This window comes from Ursus arctos, unplaced genomic scaffold (genome assembly GCF_023065955.2).
Source record: "Ursus arctos isolate Adak ecotype North America unplaced genomic scaffold, UrsArc2.0 scaffold_26, whole genome shotgun sequence".
Lineage (NCBI taxonomy): Eukaryota > Metazoa > Chordata > Mammalia > Carnivora > Ursidae > Ursus > Ursus arctos.
In genome coordinates, this window is record NW_026622941.1 from 4545248 (window position 1) to 4562307 (window position 17060).

Sequence of the window (17060 nt, forward strand, 5' to 3'; positions counted from 1 at the left end):
GGGGAAGACACACTGCTTTGAAGTGGTAGTTTTCCACTGGGGAAACTCTTGGTGGAGTCCAGGGGTTGGTGACTGGTGCTTGAGTTCTGGCAGACTGTGTGTGAGGGGGGGTCAGAAGGAACAGTTGTTTCTTCATGGAAAAGCAATTGCAGTGATGGTTGTACTTAGGGAGCGTTTCAGTGATTGTGCTGTTAGAGACTGGAGAGAGCCAGATCTGGGCTGTGCCGTCGCTGTGCTTTTTGGCAGGAATGAGAAGGGCAGGATGGAGTGACAAAAATGCCAAGAGCCTTTGTGTGGTGACTCACCCATGCTCCCAGCCCTCCCCCATCTATTCCCGTGAATCTGTACGGGTTTAAAGAGCCCGAGTATTAGTCAGCCTCCCTCGGGGACGCAGAGATCCTCTCAGGTTGCGTTCAGTAATGGGGATTTATTGTAAGGATATTTCTGGAAATTGGGAGGCCACCGAAGTCTTAGGGTTCCAAAATCACTGAGGGCAGATTGGCTTCTAGGAGCTCGGAACAGGATTCTGGACCTCAAGCAGCTCCAAGTTATCTCATCCTCTCCACTACAAGGTAGAACTCCCCAATCCTAATGCTTGGTTCGCTGCTCCTTTGTCTCTGCCTCTGCGGGTCCTGCTGCTCCACACGCCAGCATATGGTTTCTGCTTCCTTGTGGCTTCTCTCTGTGTCTTTTAGCTTCTAGTCACTCTACCAGCTGCCTTTTCTCTCACATTCAGACTTCTCCAGAGAATTCAATTAGACCATTGTCACCATGGCCCATGTTAGTAGCCACTTTCGTGCTATCACCTCCTGGGTCACTGGCCAATAAATGGGTTGTCCATAGATCAGATGCCTGTCTCTGGTCCAATAAGCAATTGCTGGGATAACAGCCTTTTCTCCTATGTGGAAAGAGACTGTTGGTGGTAGGGCCTCTGTGTGTGTGTGTGTGTGTGTGTGTGTGTGTGTGTGTGTGTGTGTGGAGTGGGGGGAGGGCTTGAATGGGGGAGTAGCAGGTCTCTTAAGACTTGCCTGTCTGAACTTTTGTCCTGGCAATAAAAAATATGAAGCACTGGCAGTGGGGGTGGGGGGGTGCTTTGAAAAGTTTCCAAAGGCCTCTGCAGTGTGTGTGGGAGAGACAGCAATGCCCATAGCACTGATTTTCAAGTCCGATCTCCCCATGAGGTTGCAGAGAATGGTAGGCTTGGAAGGTAGTGCCTCATTCTGACCTTCTCTTTTTCGTTTCTGTAAATGAGAACAAGAAGTGGTGACTGGAAAGGTTTGCAGAGCCCTTTCTGGCTACAGGAGGTGATCTGCAGGTTGGCATAAGAAATGGGTTCTACCGTGCCCCTGGCTATCGACACCTCAGTTCATCTGACCCTTTTTCTTTTTATGCCAAACTTAACATTCCTAAGTCTTGAAGTACATTTGGAGCTTAGCAAGTGTTCAAATGTTTGATAAATGAATGAATGGATGCAAATGAAAACATGAATTTGCCATCAGTCCTTCAAGGGGGGCTGGCAAGGAGAAGGTTGAGGTTCCCGGCTTTGGTAGAACAAAGGCCTAGCTTTGAATCCTGGCTTTGCTACTTGCAAGCTGTGCGACAACGGGACAAGCTACTTAACTTCTCTGAGCCTCCCTTTCCTCAACTGTAACGTTAGGATAATGCTCGCTACAGAGTTCTTTGGGAAGTCCAAGTGACTACATACCTTCCTAGCACAGGGTCTGACACAGGGTGCTCAAGTGTTGAGAGCTGGAAGTATTAGGTTAGCTCAAGGAGCCCAGGGGGTAGGAGCAGGCCATTCCCCACCTGTGGACATGGGTGCACAGGCCTGTTGGGAAATGAATGGCTTGCCCGTGCTTACGGAGAGGGGAACATGAAGGGAAGCCCACAGCCCAGATGCTGGTCTCGTCTTCACCTCCTGGGGAGTTAGGGTGCTGTGCTGGGACTCAAGCACCAGTTCCAACAGGATTAGGCTACAAATCCGGCAGGCGTGGACTGTTTCCAGAAGTCAGCCCACTTGGAAACAGCAAGAGAACATCTGGACCCAATACAAGGTTAATGCCACCAACCATGCCAAAATCTGCATAGGGTAAAGGAAAGCTCAGTCAGAGACCAAGTCTGTGGGTCAGTCTGGGGACAAAAGCTAAGAGCCAAGAGGCAACTAGGTCAGAGACCAGGAAGCCCCTGGGGTGGGAGGGAGAGGATGGTGTGCTGGGAGGGTGGCCTCTGATTGGAGGCCAGAAAAGCTCTCCTTTGTTTCTCCCCCTCATCTATCTTAAAGATGCAACTCAGGAGTCCCAATGTGTGTCAGCTCGTGGCCAGCCGGGCTCTTTTGGTCTGAGTCTGTGACGGGAGGTGGGAAAGGGATGTTCTAGGCAGGGAAAGGCGCGAGGTTCCTAGAGAAGCTCCAGTGGTGACCCCTTGCTGAATGTGACTATTTTGTACTTATGTTCTGGTGGAGACAAGGCTGCTGTGATTGCAAATGTCTGTCACTCCACAATCAAAATCACCCTCTTCATCCCCACTCTCCAGAACTGCTCTACCTCTTAACGCTGAGATGCTGGGGTCTCTTCCATCCCAACTTCCGGTCCTTGCAGTTGTCAGCCTTGTGACCTCGAGGCCTCACTGTATCAACGACTTAGCCTTTCCATTTCCTCCGAAGACCCACAAGAAGTCCCCTCATGCCATCACTTGCTTCTCGGTGACACAATGTGCCAACCACTCCCTCGCCACTTCTACTCCTTCACCTCATTGTCTGCCCCTGTCAGCCTTTGGGGAGAAGCCTACTCAGTCTAGCTGGATGCCAGCTCTGCTCCTGGCTGGGGTGGCGAACAGCTGCCTAGGGTCACACTACCTCTTGCATTTAGGCCAGCACCGGATTTCCAATCTGCACTTGGTCCTTGGTGCTGCTGCCTGCCCAAAGCTCTTCCTTGAACCCCAGCCAGTTTTATGTGCGGCCCCCACAAAATCTGTCACAAACCCCCACCTGTCAACTTTCTTTCCTACTAACTCGCCTGTTCCTGCCCCAACTTCCAGCAGCCTCACCTTGTACTTCAAGGTCAAAGCGAAGTTTATTATGTGAGGATCTTGCTCATTCTCTGGCCCCTCTGACCCACTCTTCCTGGTAGCTTCTCTTCCCATAACAATGGCAGCCGGCTCTTACTTTTGAGTAAAGCTAATACTTGCCCACAGCATTGAGTCCCATCCCTTCCCCTTTTCTCAGTGAGCTTATTCCGTGGATGCTCCTTCTCTCCTTTTCCTCAGCCTTTTCCTCACCACCAGTGCTCTCCCATTAGCATTTAAATATGCTCCTGGCTCTTTCAATAAAAATGACAAAACCCTCTCTCAACCCTGGGTCCCCCGTGAAACAATGGCCCTGTCACTGCTTCTCCTTACAGTGTTCTTGAAGGTACTGTCTGCGTTTAATGTCTGCATGGCATCCCCTCTCATTCACCTTTCAACCCTCACAATCTGACTTCATAGACCTAGCTTCCATGAACATTCCATGCAACCCCTTCAGCTGAAATCACTGCTGTCCTCCGGATCATAAAGCCCAATGGATATTACTTCGCAGGCTTCCCAGACTTGAAGGTTCCTCAGTGGGATGCCATTGACCGTTTCACCCTAGAGATGTTCTCCTGCCTTGGCTTCCATGCTAGTACTGTCTCCTGGGTTTCCTTCTGTCTCTCTAGCTGGTCTTTTTCATTCTCCTTCCTGAGATCCTCTCCCTCTGTTCATCCCACTTAAAGATTACGGTTTTCCAGAGCTCCATGTCAATTCTCTGCGATTCCCAATCATCACCTTCTCCTTGGGTGAGAGTTCAAATGTGATTGTGACACTGATGACTGCCTATTGGATGGAAGCCCAGCCAGGTGTCCTTCCTGAGGACCAGATGGGATAGCCAACTCCTGTAGGGACATCCTCTTGCTACCCCAAAACTAGATTTCTTCCTTCATCCCCCACCCTGTTTTCTCCTTTGTTCCCTATCTTGATAAATAGTGTCTCCAACCACCCAACTGGCCAAATTAACTATTATGTGAAATCCAGCTCCTACCAACCCCACTGGGTGCTTTCTCTGTTCTTCCCACTTAACTTTTGGCAGTTCATTTTCCTTTCTACCCATACCCAGTCCATCTCCAAGGTCAACTGATTCTACCTTCTTACTCCCTATGGAGTTCATCTTCATCTCTGCTGCCACAACCATACTCCAGACCCCCACTGTTTCTAGCTGGGATTTATTAGCAGCCTCCCTGCTTGCACTTTCTGACTTGGTGTGTGGACCCCTCCCATCCATTCTCCACACAGTTGTCAAAATGAACTTCTAAAAATGCAAATCTGTTTATGCCATCTTCCTGCCCAAAATTCTTCAGGGCTTCCCCGATGCCCTCAGGATAAAGTCCAAACTCCTTAGCAGGGTGTCCAAGGCCCTTCACATCCTGTGGTAATATAAACATGACTAGTGTTTGGACTTGGATAGACTTGGGATAACTCAGATAGACTCCTGTTCAAATCGTGGCAGCATTTTTGCTGTGTGACTTTGAGTAAGTTACTTAACCTCTATGAGCCTCCGCATTCTTATGTATATGCCTACATCAGGGGGTGCTGTGAGGATAAAATGAAGTAATGTTTATAGTGTTTTTGTTTTTGTACTTGTCTATCAAAGTCCCTTTCTCATTGTAGGCATGCAACACATGGAACCCTTCTCTGCCTCTTGCCTGTCAGCTTTTCACCTGATGCCCTCTAATCCAGTGCCCCTGAGCTGCTGTCCTCACCAGAAGACACAACACTTTCTTTTCTCCTTTCCACCCAGTTTATACTGCCTGCAGCTCTGTGCCCACCTTAGAGCCTTCCTTTCTTTGCTTGAATAACTCCTCATAATCAGTTAGGGTTCTTTGCTGAAACTTTCACCTAAGCACCCCAAGACCTAGATGTTTCTATAGCAGTCATTTCACACTCCTGTCAAGGCCTTCATTGTCTTAAGATTACCTTCTCAAGTGCTCTTCCCTGTGCAAGGCATCCCCTCCAGGGTAGGGATCATGTCTTACTTATCTTTATATCTCTAGTACCCACATAGTACCTCAGGCATACCAGGCTGTTAGTAAACATTTGCTGAATGAACAAACTTAAACATGGAACTATCCAGGTGGTATTCAAATTCTTACTCTCATTATTAATTTGCTTGTGACACTCTCATTCTTGTTTATTTTTCTGTTCCTCTTGGGAGCAGGAGCTGTCAGCCAATCAGATTGTAAGCTCCCTGAGGGTAGGGTCCCTGGCGGAATGGTGTCTGTAGAATTAGCATAGAGGTGACTCTTCTCAGGTATTGCTGACTGCTTGGTCTCTGAGAGGAGGAAAATCTAATGATGAGGAAACCGGGTCTTCATCTTACTTTGTGCAAATCACAAATCAAACTTAGTGGTCATGGAGGGTCCTGGGCTGGCTCTGAGGTACTGCAGTGGCGGTGGTCACGAAAGGTGACATTGGGGGCTGAGGGCAGGGAACATTTGAGAGGGGAGGTGCAGAGCAAAGTCCTAGAGGAAATGCATGATTTCGTATTCTGGTTAGCTGGGAGAATTGTGGACATTTGCCCTGGGGACTGTCAAGCAAGGACTGACCTTTACCACTGAACTGGTTTTAGCTTTTGTTTTAAAATCAGTTTTCAGGTAGGTCAGAGTGTCTCTGAATGTCACTTCCCATCAGTTCATGAATGAACCTGCCTGTTTTTAGTTAGAGGGATCCCTGGGAGCTTCTTCTGCCTGACGACCTGGGTTGATCTTGCTTGCCAGCCCTCAGCCTGGTAGAGTCCTTAGGTCTATAGAACCCTACCATCTCCTGAGCTGTTAGAAATTACTGGGGTATTCATTACTTTTGATCTCTAATAGAAGTGGAGATGGATTGCAAGCAATCTGTAAACACCCCTGTCCCTCTACTCCATCCGTTGTCCTGCAAAAGCCAGGGCATTATTATTTCTTCAGGCCACACTGGTAGGACAAGCTTGCCACTCTCACCACCCTACCCAGTGTGGTGTCAGACTGCTGATTCCTGGGGAGGGAAAGGTGCAGGCAGCTAGTGGGCTCCCCTCCCAGGAGAGCCCAGTGCCCCAGAACACTCTTGTTTGTTATGCTCACTCTCTTCCACATCCTGTAAGTGTATGATGTATGTGGAGGATGAGGGGCCAAAGACTGATTAATTTTGTACCTTAGATTCTTTCTAGACACCTTTTTCCATGTCAGAGCTTTTAAAGTTGACTTTCTGGCAATTTGCTAAGAAATGGGGAAAGGGCTGGGTGTTCAGCAAAGCTTTAGGAGTCATGTGTTTTGTCTACTAAGAATCTAAGCATTTTTATAGAGGGAAGACCTCTTTTGGGTAACGGGTCTTAAGACTGATTTTAATAAGAATTCCTTTATTCTCTATCCCAACACTGTGAGTTTCTAGAGCAGAGGCCCAAACATTTTCTGGCCCTACTAGGAGGCAAGCACCTTAAAGGGGGCTTCAGTTGTAAGTGAGAACCGTTTAGGTTAGGTAGACATCAACACTTCCTGCTAGGAGCCGGGGTGTTAGGAAATGATAGAGGGTGAAGCTGCTTTTCCAGAGGCTTCTAAAAAGGATAAGCTCTTATCTATGTGGAGTTACAGAAATGTGGGCCTGTGGAGCAATGGAGGACTAAGTCAGCTGGTCTACCTGAGGGTAGACCATTTCTTTGGAGTCTAATTCTCTGCTTGAAGTAGGTTTTGCTATTGGCAGGTTTATAAACAGTGAACCAGGGAAGTGTCTGTGAGTTGGTCTGCATTTATATGGAAAGTGCACAGGTGTGCAAGGCCCCTTATTATCCCATATGTTCTCTGTGTTCCTCTCCCATCTCTCTCTTAAGGCGGGAGTTTTGCTCAATACTGTGAAGAGAGGTCATGAAATGAGGCAGATTGAATGGGTCTCTGAAAAAACCCTTCTCAGGCAGAGGCTTCCATGTCTGGGTCAATCAGAATAGTCAGCTGAGGGATGACTCCCCTGGAGCATTGATGGCAATCTCCTACTTTTCCTACTTTCTGCCTAACAGAGTGTCTGCAGCTGTTTGCAAGGTCTGGGATGAGAGTATCCTAGCATGAGCTAAATAGGGACTAGGCTTTGAGTCTGCCCATTTGGCAGGTGGTGGAGAGAAGAGGGCTCCTTAGAAGCTAGGCCCACAAGGCTCCAGCCTTTGAGAAATCAGGCAGCATTTTTAAGAGAATCAGCATCCTGTATTGTCTTTTTTTTCCTCAGGAATTTATATTTGTAGGGTCAGCCTAGAGTACGTTTGATTGGAAGAGAAAAAATTTTACTTATGGTAGTGCTGGAAGTGAAGAGGAAGCTAAAGGTTGGGTGGTGATGAGCTCTGTGGAGCTGCAGTGGTTTGTTTGCAAGGCTTCCTAGGTGTTCAAAAATTATTTTAAAATATCCACTTCCTAATCTTTCTTCAGAATAACAAAAGTCAGTGAGCCTAATAATAAAAGTTAGAGGAAGGGATCAGTTTTTCAGATTCATTCATTCATTCATTCATTCATTCAACTAGCATGCATAAGCATCTTCTGTGTGTTTAGCACTGGGCCAGGCATTGAGAGGGAAATGAAACAGAAGGTCGTGACTCTGCCCTCTTGGAGCTTACAACTGAGAAATCAAGAGGCATGGCCAGGAAATGGCTAAGCATCTGTAACACAGAAAGGGAAAGTGGCTTGACTTTTCTTTATTCAACTTGGTTTGGACATGGGGTGTATCATATACCTGGATTTTCCTGCAGCAGATATTCTTATAGCTTTTGAGTTCAGAAACATTTGAATACTTTTGATGGGAGATCTTTAAAAAGATAAACTCTTCTGTCTTATAAAACAGAATTCACAGAACACAATTTCATCTCTTTCTAATGGTTTGGTTCTAACTTGACCTTTCCTTGAATATCCCCCAAATTTTCTAGTTGTTGGTTCTTCTTTCTTCCAAACCCATGATAGTCATTTCTTGTCAAGTTCTAGCTCTTCTAGCTGCTACTATACCCTAATTGGCTGTAACCATTAGAATTGAGGATTGACTGGAGAAATGAGAGAACTACTTTTGTTTCATGAGCAAGCTTAACTTCACATTCATCTTAAGGGTAATAAACTTTGGTTTGGTGATTGGAGTGTTGCATGGACAACGTGGTAACTATTCTCCTTTTCTGAGAGTGTTTTCCTTCCCTTAGGCTGGGTTCTGCATAATCACAGTTGTTGGATTAACTTTTGGCTAAAGTAGGACAAAACTCTATAAGATGAGGTGTCAAAGTCAGTGACACTGTCTATTGCTGTGGAAGTTTAAGGAAGAAAAAGATTCCCCATGGGCTGGGAGAACACAAGAACGTTTTCACGGAAATGAAACTTAGTGAGACCTTGAGGACATGACAGGGCTTTGGTGAGTTGTAGGGAAGGGGTGGACTGAACTCGCCAATGGAATCAGAGAGTGTTTATGATACAACACTTCATGAGTTTAACTGTGATGCCACATCATCCACCTTCCCACCCTATGCAGGGATTTATTCTACAGAACCTTGGCTAGGTCCCTTCCACATTCTGTAAGAAGACATGGTGCATTTGCTGGCCATGCGTGCTTTCTGTGTTGTGAGCAGAAATTGCAGGACAGAAACTTGTACCCTGGTTTTCACTAAGAGGACATAAAATGAGGCAGGATCGCTGAGCTTCTGTGTGTACCTCAGAGGTAGAGGAGGAAAAAGACTGGATTCATCTCCTCCTTGTGCTGTCAAAGGCCCATCCTCTTCTCTAGAATCCAAATTTTCCTAATACTTCATGAAGATTACAAAATTATACTCAACATCAGGAGTCACCAATGAGTATTAGCTCATGTGAGAATCTGTTATTAATGAAAATTTAGGGCCTTTTTTTCAACTTACCAATCCTTGGAAAATCTGGAACAATAAGGGAAGGCAAGAAAAGCCATGCCACTGGGTCCTGACTAAGATCCTACTAACTGATGCCAAATTCTGCATCCACTTAAAATGGGGGGAGGGGCATGTTGAAATCAGTCACTAAGTCAATAAATCGACAATTTTTCAAATGTAGAAAATTTTAAAATAAAACTTACTATGAAACATGAGAGTGCATTCAGTCAGCCACCTTTTATTGAGAACATATCATGTTTTTTTTGTTTAAGATGAGGGATTAAGCAAAATTGGCAATCTCACCCTTTCATCCAAAATTCCCATATGTGATAACAATTCTCATAGAAATGACATATATTTTAAAAACATGCCCAGTGCTAGAAAACAAAAAAGGAAGTCTTTGGTAGATCAGAAACTGAGGACTCCCTGAAGGATGGAAAGTAGTTAGGATCTGATGAAGGAAGCCAGGGCTCCAACTGCTGCCATAGAAGGGTTCCTAAAAAATGGGTTCCAGGTCTCAAAATAGCAAGTATGGAGCAAAAGGAAGGCTGTAGTACATGACAAGGCAAGTAGTTGGGGTTGCCAGGGGGATCCAGGTAGGCAGATGATTCCCTCACACCTCAACATTTGACCTACTCAGGGTAGGCAGTGAGCAATAGAGATTGCTTGGATGCTTGGGTCAGAGGGTCAGAGTAAGTTCCAGGTGAGATCTTTTTCCTTATACTCCCTACTTTACTCCATACTGGCTCACTCTACCAACAGCAGGCACCTTCTTTCACTTTGGTTGAACAGGCTGAAGTAAAACCTGCCCCATAATACATCCTATTCTTTCTCTCTGTTGACCAGGTTAACATAGGTTTTCTGATACAAAAACAAGCATGTGTGTAGGATTCACCAAAAATGTGTGGAAAACCAACAATGTGAAAAATAGATACTGATTGCAGTAAAAAAAAAAAAAGTTCATACCCTAGGAAGTGTTAGTAGTGCAAGCAGAAGAGGACTTTTCTGGAGCTTTTGAAATAAGTACTGCTATTGGGTCTATTAAAAAAAAATCAGCCAAAGACCTTGGAACCTAAAAATATTCACAACAAAATTTAAAAACCAACAAATGGACAGGACCATGGACATAGCCTAAGAGCAAATTAGTGAACTGGAAGATGAAATGGAGGAATTCTCTTATGTCACCTAAAAGGATCATGAGATGAAAATATGGAAAGAAAAGTTGAGATTTGGAGAACATGAATTCAGATATTTTGGTATCTGTCTACAAAGAATTTTAGAAGGATAGAATGAATGGAATAAACAAAAAAGAAACAATACCATAAAATTTACCAGAAGTTATAAAATATAAGACAAAAGTCCCAAGATTCAAAGATGATGAATGAGAAAAGACCTGTAACTGGATATATCACAATAATAAAGTTAAAGGAAAACTACTAAGAGAGAGAGAGAAAAGGAAAGAAAAGGAAAAAAAAAAAACCAAAAAGGAAAAACCAAACTTCCAAGAGGAAAAAAAAAAAAAAGAGAGTGACAACAGATTTCTCATGAACAATGCTAAATGCAACAATGCAGTGAAGCTGTAGGCACTGAACTGTGGGGGGTGGGGGAAGATATTGAACTGGAATTGTATACCCAGTAAAACTGTCATTTAAGTGTGTATATGAAAAAGAGTCATTTTGGCTATTACAGATCCAAACAGTTTATCATTCACTGGCTCCCTCTATAAAAATTACTAGAGGTAATAAAAACAAAAGAAATGGGAAGGAAGTCAAGGACCTACTTTTTACTAACTGCACATACTTCTGTCTTAAACAGAGCAAGGCATTTTCACTTAGTTCACAACCGGTTGAGGAAAAGTGAATGTACCTGTCCTCTCCACAGGACAGTTGGTTAGATAGAAGCAACCGCCCAGACAGAAGGTATGAGCTGAGCTTCCTGTGTAGGTTCACTGTATCAAAGTGTGAAATGGGCAGGACATGTTGGCAATCTCCTCTCAATCCCGATCCAAGCCCTTGCTTTTATCTCTGGAGCTTAAAGAGACATGGCTAGGGGTTGCCATCATCCCCATTATATGTTTTCTTTATTTTAATTATCAAATCCATCCCATTAGTCATTCACAGGGATGAGATTGGGGAGACTATCTCTCACCCTAGACTGATGCTCTGGATTTCAGTAAACACACCTGTGTGACTTTTTCTGATTGGAAGCACTACAATGGCAGACTTAAATTGCTCTGAACATCAGGCATATGCCCAGCTGAAAAGAGGGAAGCATGGCCTGGGCCTCTGGACACTCTGTCTAGTGGCCTGGCAATTTGGGACACTGCCAGTTCTCCTGGATGGAGGGGGAAGACCAGTAAAGAAGAGGCCTTGACAGCCTTGGGAAGGAAGAGAAAAAAATTATTGTAGGAGGGTGTATGTACCAGAAGTCCAGGTGAATCCACAAAGAGCTGCTTCAGGAAACCTGGTGGGCATGAGAGGGGTATTTGGGGCTGCCCCACAGGTCAACAGAATGTGAACCAAGGCACAACAGATTCTGGCTGAGAAGTGGTCTGAATCTTCTCCACAGAGGAGGGTTTGGAAGCTTTTAAAAAATTCATATGTTATTAAAGTAATTTTCCCCTCAAATTTCTGTCCTCTGTATAATTGTGTTTGAGAAAACCAAGTGGGGCTCATGTTCCCATCACGAGTTTGTGCTTCCCCAGCAGCTTCTCTTATTCAAGGTTGGGCCTGGCCTAATCCTCTCTCTACCTCTGTGGGCCTCTGTGCATTGATTCTCCCTGACTCTCCAGATTGGAGGCAGGCTGGGAACCAACCATGCTCAACCACCTGTCTTCAGAAGAGCCATAGGAACTTGGTTAATATTTTTTTAGTCCTTTTATTATAATCATAGGTTGTATAACTTAGTAGGGGACTCTTGAAGACACATGTCCTGTCCCCTGGCTCTAGGCAGGATGGAATTGAAACTCTTTTCCTCAGATAACTCTCTTCTCTGCTTTTTAAAAAACTAACCCCCAAAGAAGCAGCTACTGTAGTTTCTCTTGGGAAGACTTTCCTGTGTTTCACTTCCTGTGGGCCAAGAAAGATTAAGACACCCCTCTGAGCACCCACAGGGGAAACGGCCAGCCTGAGAGTTCTTCCCACCCCCAAAGAGCTTTGAGTGCACATGAGCTCATGCCATATTTGCCTAGGAATAAAAAGACCTCTTGATTCTTGACTCTACTGTGGGGAGTTATTATACGTTATATATTCGTGCCATTTTAGACCGTCAGATGTTTTTATTCATGCTTCAGGCTCTATATGCCACTTAAAAGCATCTGTACAGAACTACAGGAAACAAAGACAGCAGGGGAAGAGGGTAAGAAATGTGATGGGGAAGGTGGTGGAGGAACAGGCAGCAGCTTATGGCTACCTTGCAAAGAGATACCCAGGTGTACCAGTCCATAGATGCATTTCACCAGCCTGCCCATTGAATGTGCCTGGATAACCTTAGCTGACATGTTTCCCTATAAACTTCCAGTTATACAGACATTTTCTGCAAGTCTAGCTTGGATACAGTACTTTAAAACAGATGATTCCTACCAGGAGACCATGAGCGTTTGAGCTCCTCAAGGTGGCATTTAAAGCTTGTCTTTTTCTTTTTTTTTTTCCTAAAGAAAAATAACTATGAAGATAGGTAGGTTTGGGTGTTTTTAAGGCCTAAGTGCCTGAGCCCTTAGAGTGCAAACTTTCCTAATACTTTTTCCTGGGGACAGCAACTCTACTCTGAATGCCAGCTGCAGGATTCACAATAATAGGATGAAAGAGTTGAAAGTGACCCATGAATTCAGCTTGTCCAAACTCCTCACATTACAGAGAAAGAGATAAAAACCAGAAATACAAAGGGCTGTGAGGGAAGGGACAAGCCTTAGTCACCCCCTCCTTTTGCTCAGAGGCCTCTGTCTTGACACCTCCCCACCCCAGGGTCTTCAACTCGTGACAGAAGTGGAGCTAGAATTTGAGTCTCCCTATTCAAGTTCAGTGCTTTATCCCCCACAAGGATCAAGTTCCATGTTTTCTCTGCAGCCTCTAGGCTAGGCCAGAACTTCCTGGCGGGCAGAAGAATGAAATAAGTGTAATGATTTTAAAGAGGGCAAGGTGACCTTCTACAAATCATGTTCCCACCAGTCTGTCACTGATGCTTGACCTTCCACCATTAGAGATTCATTCTTTTGTAACTTGGAGGTGAGGTAGACTTCCAGAGTCTCCTCTTGAAATGTAAATACCTCTGGGAAGGCTACCAACAGCTGAGAGCTAATAAACTGCAAGGGCTCTTTCTCCAAGAACGTTAATAACCAACAGTGTCGTGATGTGGAGAGGAAGCTGAGACAGAGAGATTTTGGAATTCGTTGAAATAGGAGGACAAAGCTGGGACTGATGTGAGAATGGGTCAACCCTGTTCCATAAATGGAATGTCTATTTACCTATCCAACTAAATATATAAGAACATAGCCCAGACACATCGGTGAGAAATTCCCTTCTCAAGGCATGAACAATGTTTGGAAGCCCAAAGGGAAAGACTGTGCTGCCCACACCCATCTGCCATCAGAGGATGCCCAGCCTAGGGCTTTCTGTGTAATGGGCATTGAGGCTTAGTGGGAGCCAGGTCCCCATCTCTCCCCCAAAGCTTCATTTGCATGAGATGACCTGCATGGACACTTTTGTTTACGGCTAAAGAACTGAGGAGTTTGTATTACTATTTTGTGGGTGGAAGACAGGGGAGGAAGAAACTGAACAACAGAGGGGATGGTGTGTCATCTGCCTATCCCAACACTGGCCTTTGTGCCCTTATAGAGCAATGGAAGACTTTGGACCAGAAGCAGAGGGGCTGTTTCTCCAAAAGGCTTGATGAGACTCAAAATGCAAGGAGTGGGCTTGGGTCCTGCTGCTCATGACATCCAGAAGTTGCTGGGTATGCTGGAAAATAACAGCCCTGGTACAGCTATAACATCCTCATAAGGGATGTTGCCAACATGGGCAATAGCAAGGCTCCTAAAAGCCACCTCAAGGTAATTGGCCATGGGCTAAAGGATGCCAGAGATGCAGAAGGAGGAGGAGGAGACTCAATGTGAGTACATATGACGTGGCCCTACAGGGTCTCCTGGAAACCCTTGGGAGGGTCTTTATAAAGGGACAGGATGGTAAGGGATTCTCTGTAACAAGAGGGGCTGAGAAGAGGAAGTTTGTGTGATTGTTATTTAGTGTTACACAGGCTGGAGTGGCCTGGTTATACTGGAGTTCCTCTTACATCATTTGAGTCCTGCCTGACATGCCAATAGACAAAAATAAACTCTGATCCCAGGGCCAGGGAAAGGAGCCTTTGACTCTGGTTAGAGAAAAGTCCAATAGCTCACTGGGCCAATCTCCCTTTTTCTTATCCACCCAAATTTAGGTCATGATTCTATAGGACTGGAAAGTTTGTTCCAAACTCAGTCTGGGAAAGAGCAATACGAACAGTGTCAGGGACTCCATTATCTAACTGCTGGAAGGAGAGGGAAGTCCAATCTGGTCTTAACTAACTTGAGATAAAATAAGGGACAAGGAAGAGGACAAGATTTGTTCAGAGCCTCCCAGCAGGAAACCATAACCTGAACCTTCCAGGATCTGGTTTATGGGCCAGGAGGAAAAAATACAGATACATATTTAAAAAAGAAAGAAAGAAAGAAAAGGCTATCTTTGCAGGCTGGAAAAGAGCCAGGGCATACATGCAAAGTTGTTCTGATATCATTCTCTCCCTTCTCCCTCCACTATTCACCTGCTAAACTGCTGGGTCTTTCCTTCCTTCCTGTGATTAATCCCACATTTGCTCAGGATGCATTAACTAGATCCTGATGTAGTTGTATGGCAGATTTGGCTGCTGCATGAGCTGAGTTTTCCAGAAGTTAAAAAAAATCAACATCTTCCATACCTGCAAATATGGTATGCAACCCAGAATGACACCACTTAGGGCACTTACTAAGCAGATGTGACAGAAAAAACTGCAGCAAGAATACAGGTTGATAGGTGCCATTTAGATGGAGTTACCCTGTCTAGAGCCATTGTCAGGTAGACAGATACTCTGGCCTCTCGGAGTGGGGTGTACCTTTTATACTTGTGCTTGTGCCAGAAAGTAACATAGCAGCAGATGCAGTTTTGCTGTGTTAAGTCGGTCACATCCGGCCACATGCTGTATACCATCACACCCATTTATTGAGGTCTACGGTGAACCTGATTCTGGGTCAGTCACTTTATAGCAACTCTGAAGTAGGTTTTACCAGGCCCACCTTTTATTTTTATTTATTTATTTTATTTTATTTTATTTTTATTTTGCAGATGGGAAATTTAGAGGACTCCAAGAAGCAAAGTCATGTGCCCAAAGTCACAGAGTTAAATGTGAAAATCTGGACTGAAAACCATGTCTGTGCAGCTCTGAGGTCTGTGCTCTTCCACTGGTGGAGTCAGAAGATATGGGCTCTGAGCAATCTTCAATCCCTTACCAGGTGTGTGACTTGAGCAAGCTCTTTAATTTTTCTGAGTTGTCCTTTCTTGATCTATAAAACAGGGGCAATGATGCAGCTAACTTCTGGGGATGGTGTGAGGACTCAGAGGGGTAGTGTGCGGAAAGCATTTAGCACAGTGCCTAGCTTAGAGTAGGCCCTTGGCCCGGAGTCCCTATTCTGAGGTCATCAGACTCCTTCTCCCTTCTGTGAGGCCCAGGAGAAGAAGCACATCCACAGAAGACAGCCCTTAGCTTTGCAAGCAGTGTTTCCATCCCAGGAGAGGGAAGCTCTTCCCTCTGGGAAGCCACAGCTGCATTTGAATTAAATGCATACCTGGGTGGTCCAAGAAATTGAAGCCACTCTTCTCGTCTTAACTTGTGATTTTAAAACATCACCTAAACTTTATGCAGGTTTTCCTGTGGAATAACTTGAATAATCCATGACTCAGACAAGTGTGTTAGGATGATAATTGATTTTTGTTCTCCCACAGGTGAATTAACCATAAAGTGGGCTCTTCCTCGTAAGATGAGGACCGTGGTTGGCTTCTCCAGCAGCTCAGCTCACTGCTTTTTGGACCATCATCTGTGACCATTACTGTGTACTGTGGGACAGAATGTTAATTTGAATATGTTTTGGAGCCAAGAATCATTAGACAGTTAGAAATTCCATTTGAGTGTATTTGGATACATAAAATGAGTCAAAGAGAAGTGATTTTTGGATAATCTGCTGATTTGCCATATTCAGCCATTGATATGGGTCATTGAGACTTGATGGGGTTATGCTGACTACAACCTGGTAGCCTGGGTTGCCAAGAAATTCACTGGTAGGGGCGCTTAGGTGGCTCAGTCAGTTAAGCATCTGCCTTCAGCTCAGCTCATGATCTCAGGGTCCTGGGATCAGCTGGAGTCTGTTCCCAACTCAGTGGGGAGTCTGCTTCTCCCTCTCCCTCTGCCTCTTCCCCTGCTTATGTGTTCTCTTGTGCATGCGCTCTCTCTCAAATAAATAAATAAAAATCTAAAAAAAAAAATTCACTGGTTTTCCCACTGAGCTCTATCCCCTGACAAGTGTTGGAGAAATCAAGTGATGACCATTTATAATGATTGTTTGTTTACAGTCTTTGAGGCTGCTAGAATCAGGAAGTACTGTTAAAAAAAGGGGGGGGGAGCTCCTTTTGACCTCTGGAAAGCCCCAATGATAGCCCAGTGCTGGAGTGAACATTGTAATGAGCATTACCTACAAGTCTCCTTTGTAAATCTCTGACCTGACGGGAATATAACTTTCCACTCACTCTTACAAGTGAGAAGGAGAAGCTGTTCTAACTCATCAGCCTTTGTTTTGGCCATCAGAGTTGAATTTTGGTTTGAGATGCATATGACCAGTCTTTGTTGTGATTTGGGTGTGGTTAGAATCATAGTTTATACCACGCATAAAATGACAAAACTGAAAGGGGATGTAGGGCTTATGTCCTGCAAACCTCCTCTTTTAAAGAAATGGGCTCGAGAGGTAAAGTGACTTTCTCAAAGCCGCCCACCTATTTAATGCTGGAGCTGGGACTAGGGCACAGGTCCTCTGACCTCTGCAGTGACACTCTTTCTCCACATGGTGCTGTGTCTCTTATCTCTTGTAGGTAGACACATGGTCTTGCAT

General features: G+C 44.9%; 1 long non-coding RNA gene across 1 annotated transcript; it reads left to right on the forward strand.

Annotated features, from left to right (window-relative positions):
- Positions 1 to 382: 382 nt before the first annotated feature.
- Positions 383 to 16403, forward strand: LOC130544876 (uncharacterized). Its single transcript, XR_008961566.1, has 3 exons — positions 383 to 572; positions 15247 to 15413; positions 15904 to 16403. It is a non-coding gene; the product is annotated as an uncharacterized LOC130544876 (long non-coding RNA).
- The last annotated feature ends 657 nt before the right edge of the window (positions 16404 to 17060 follow it).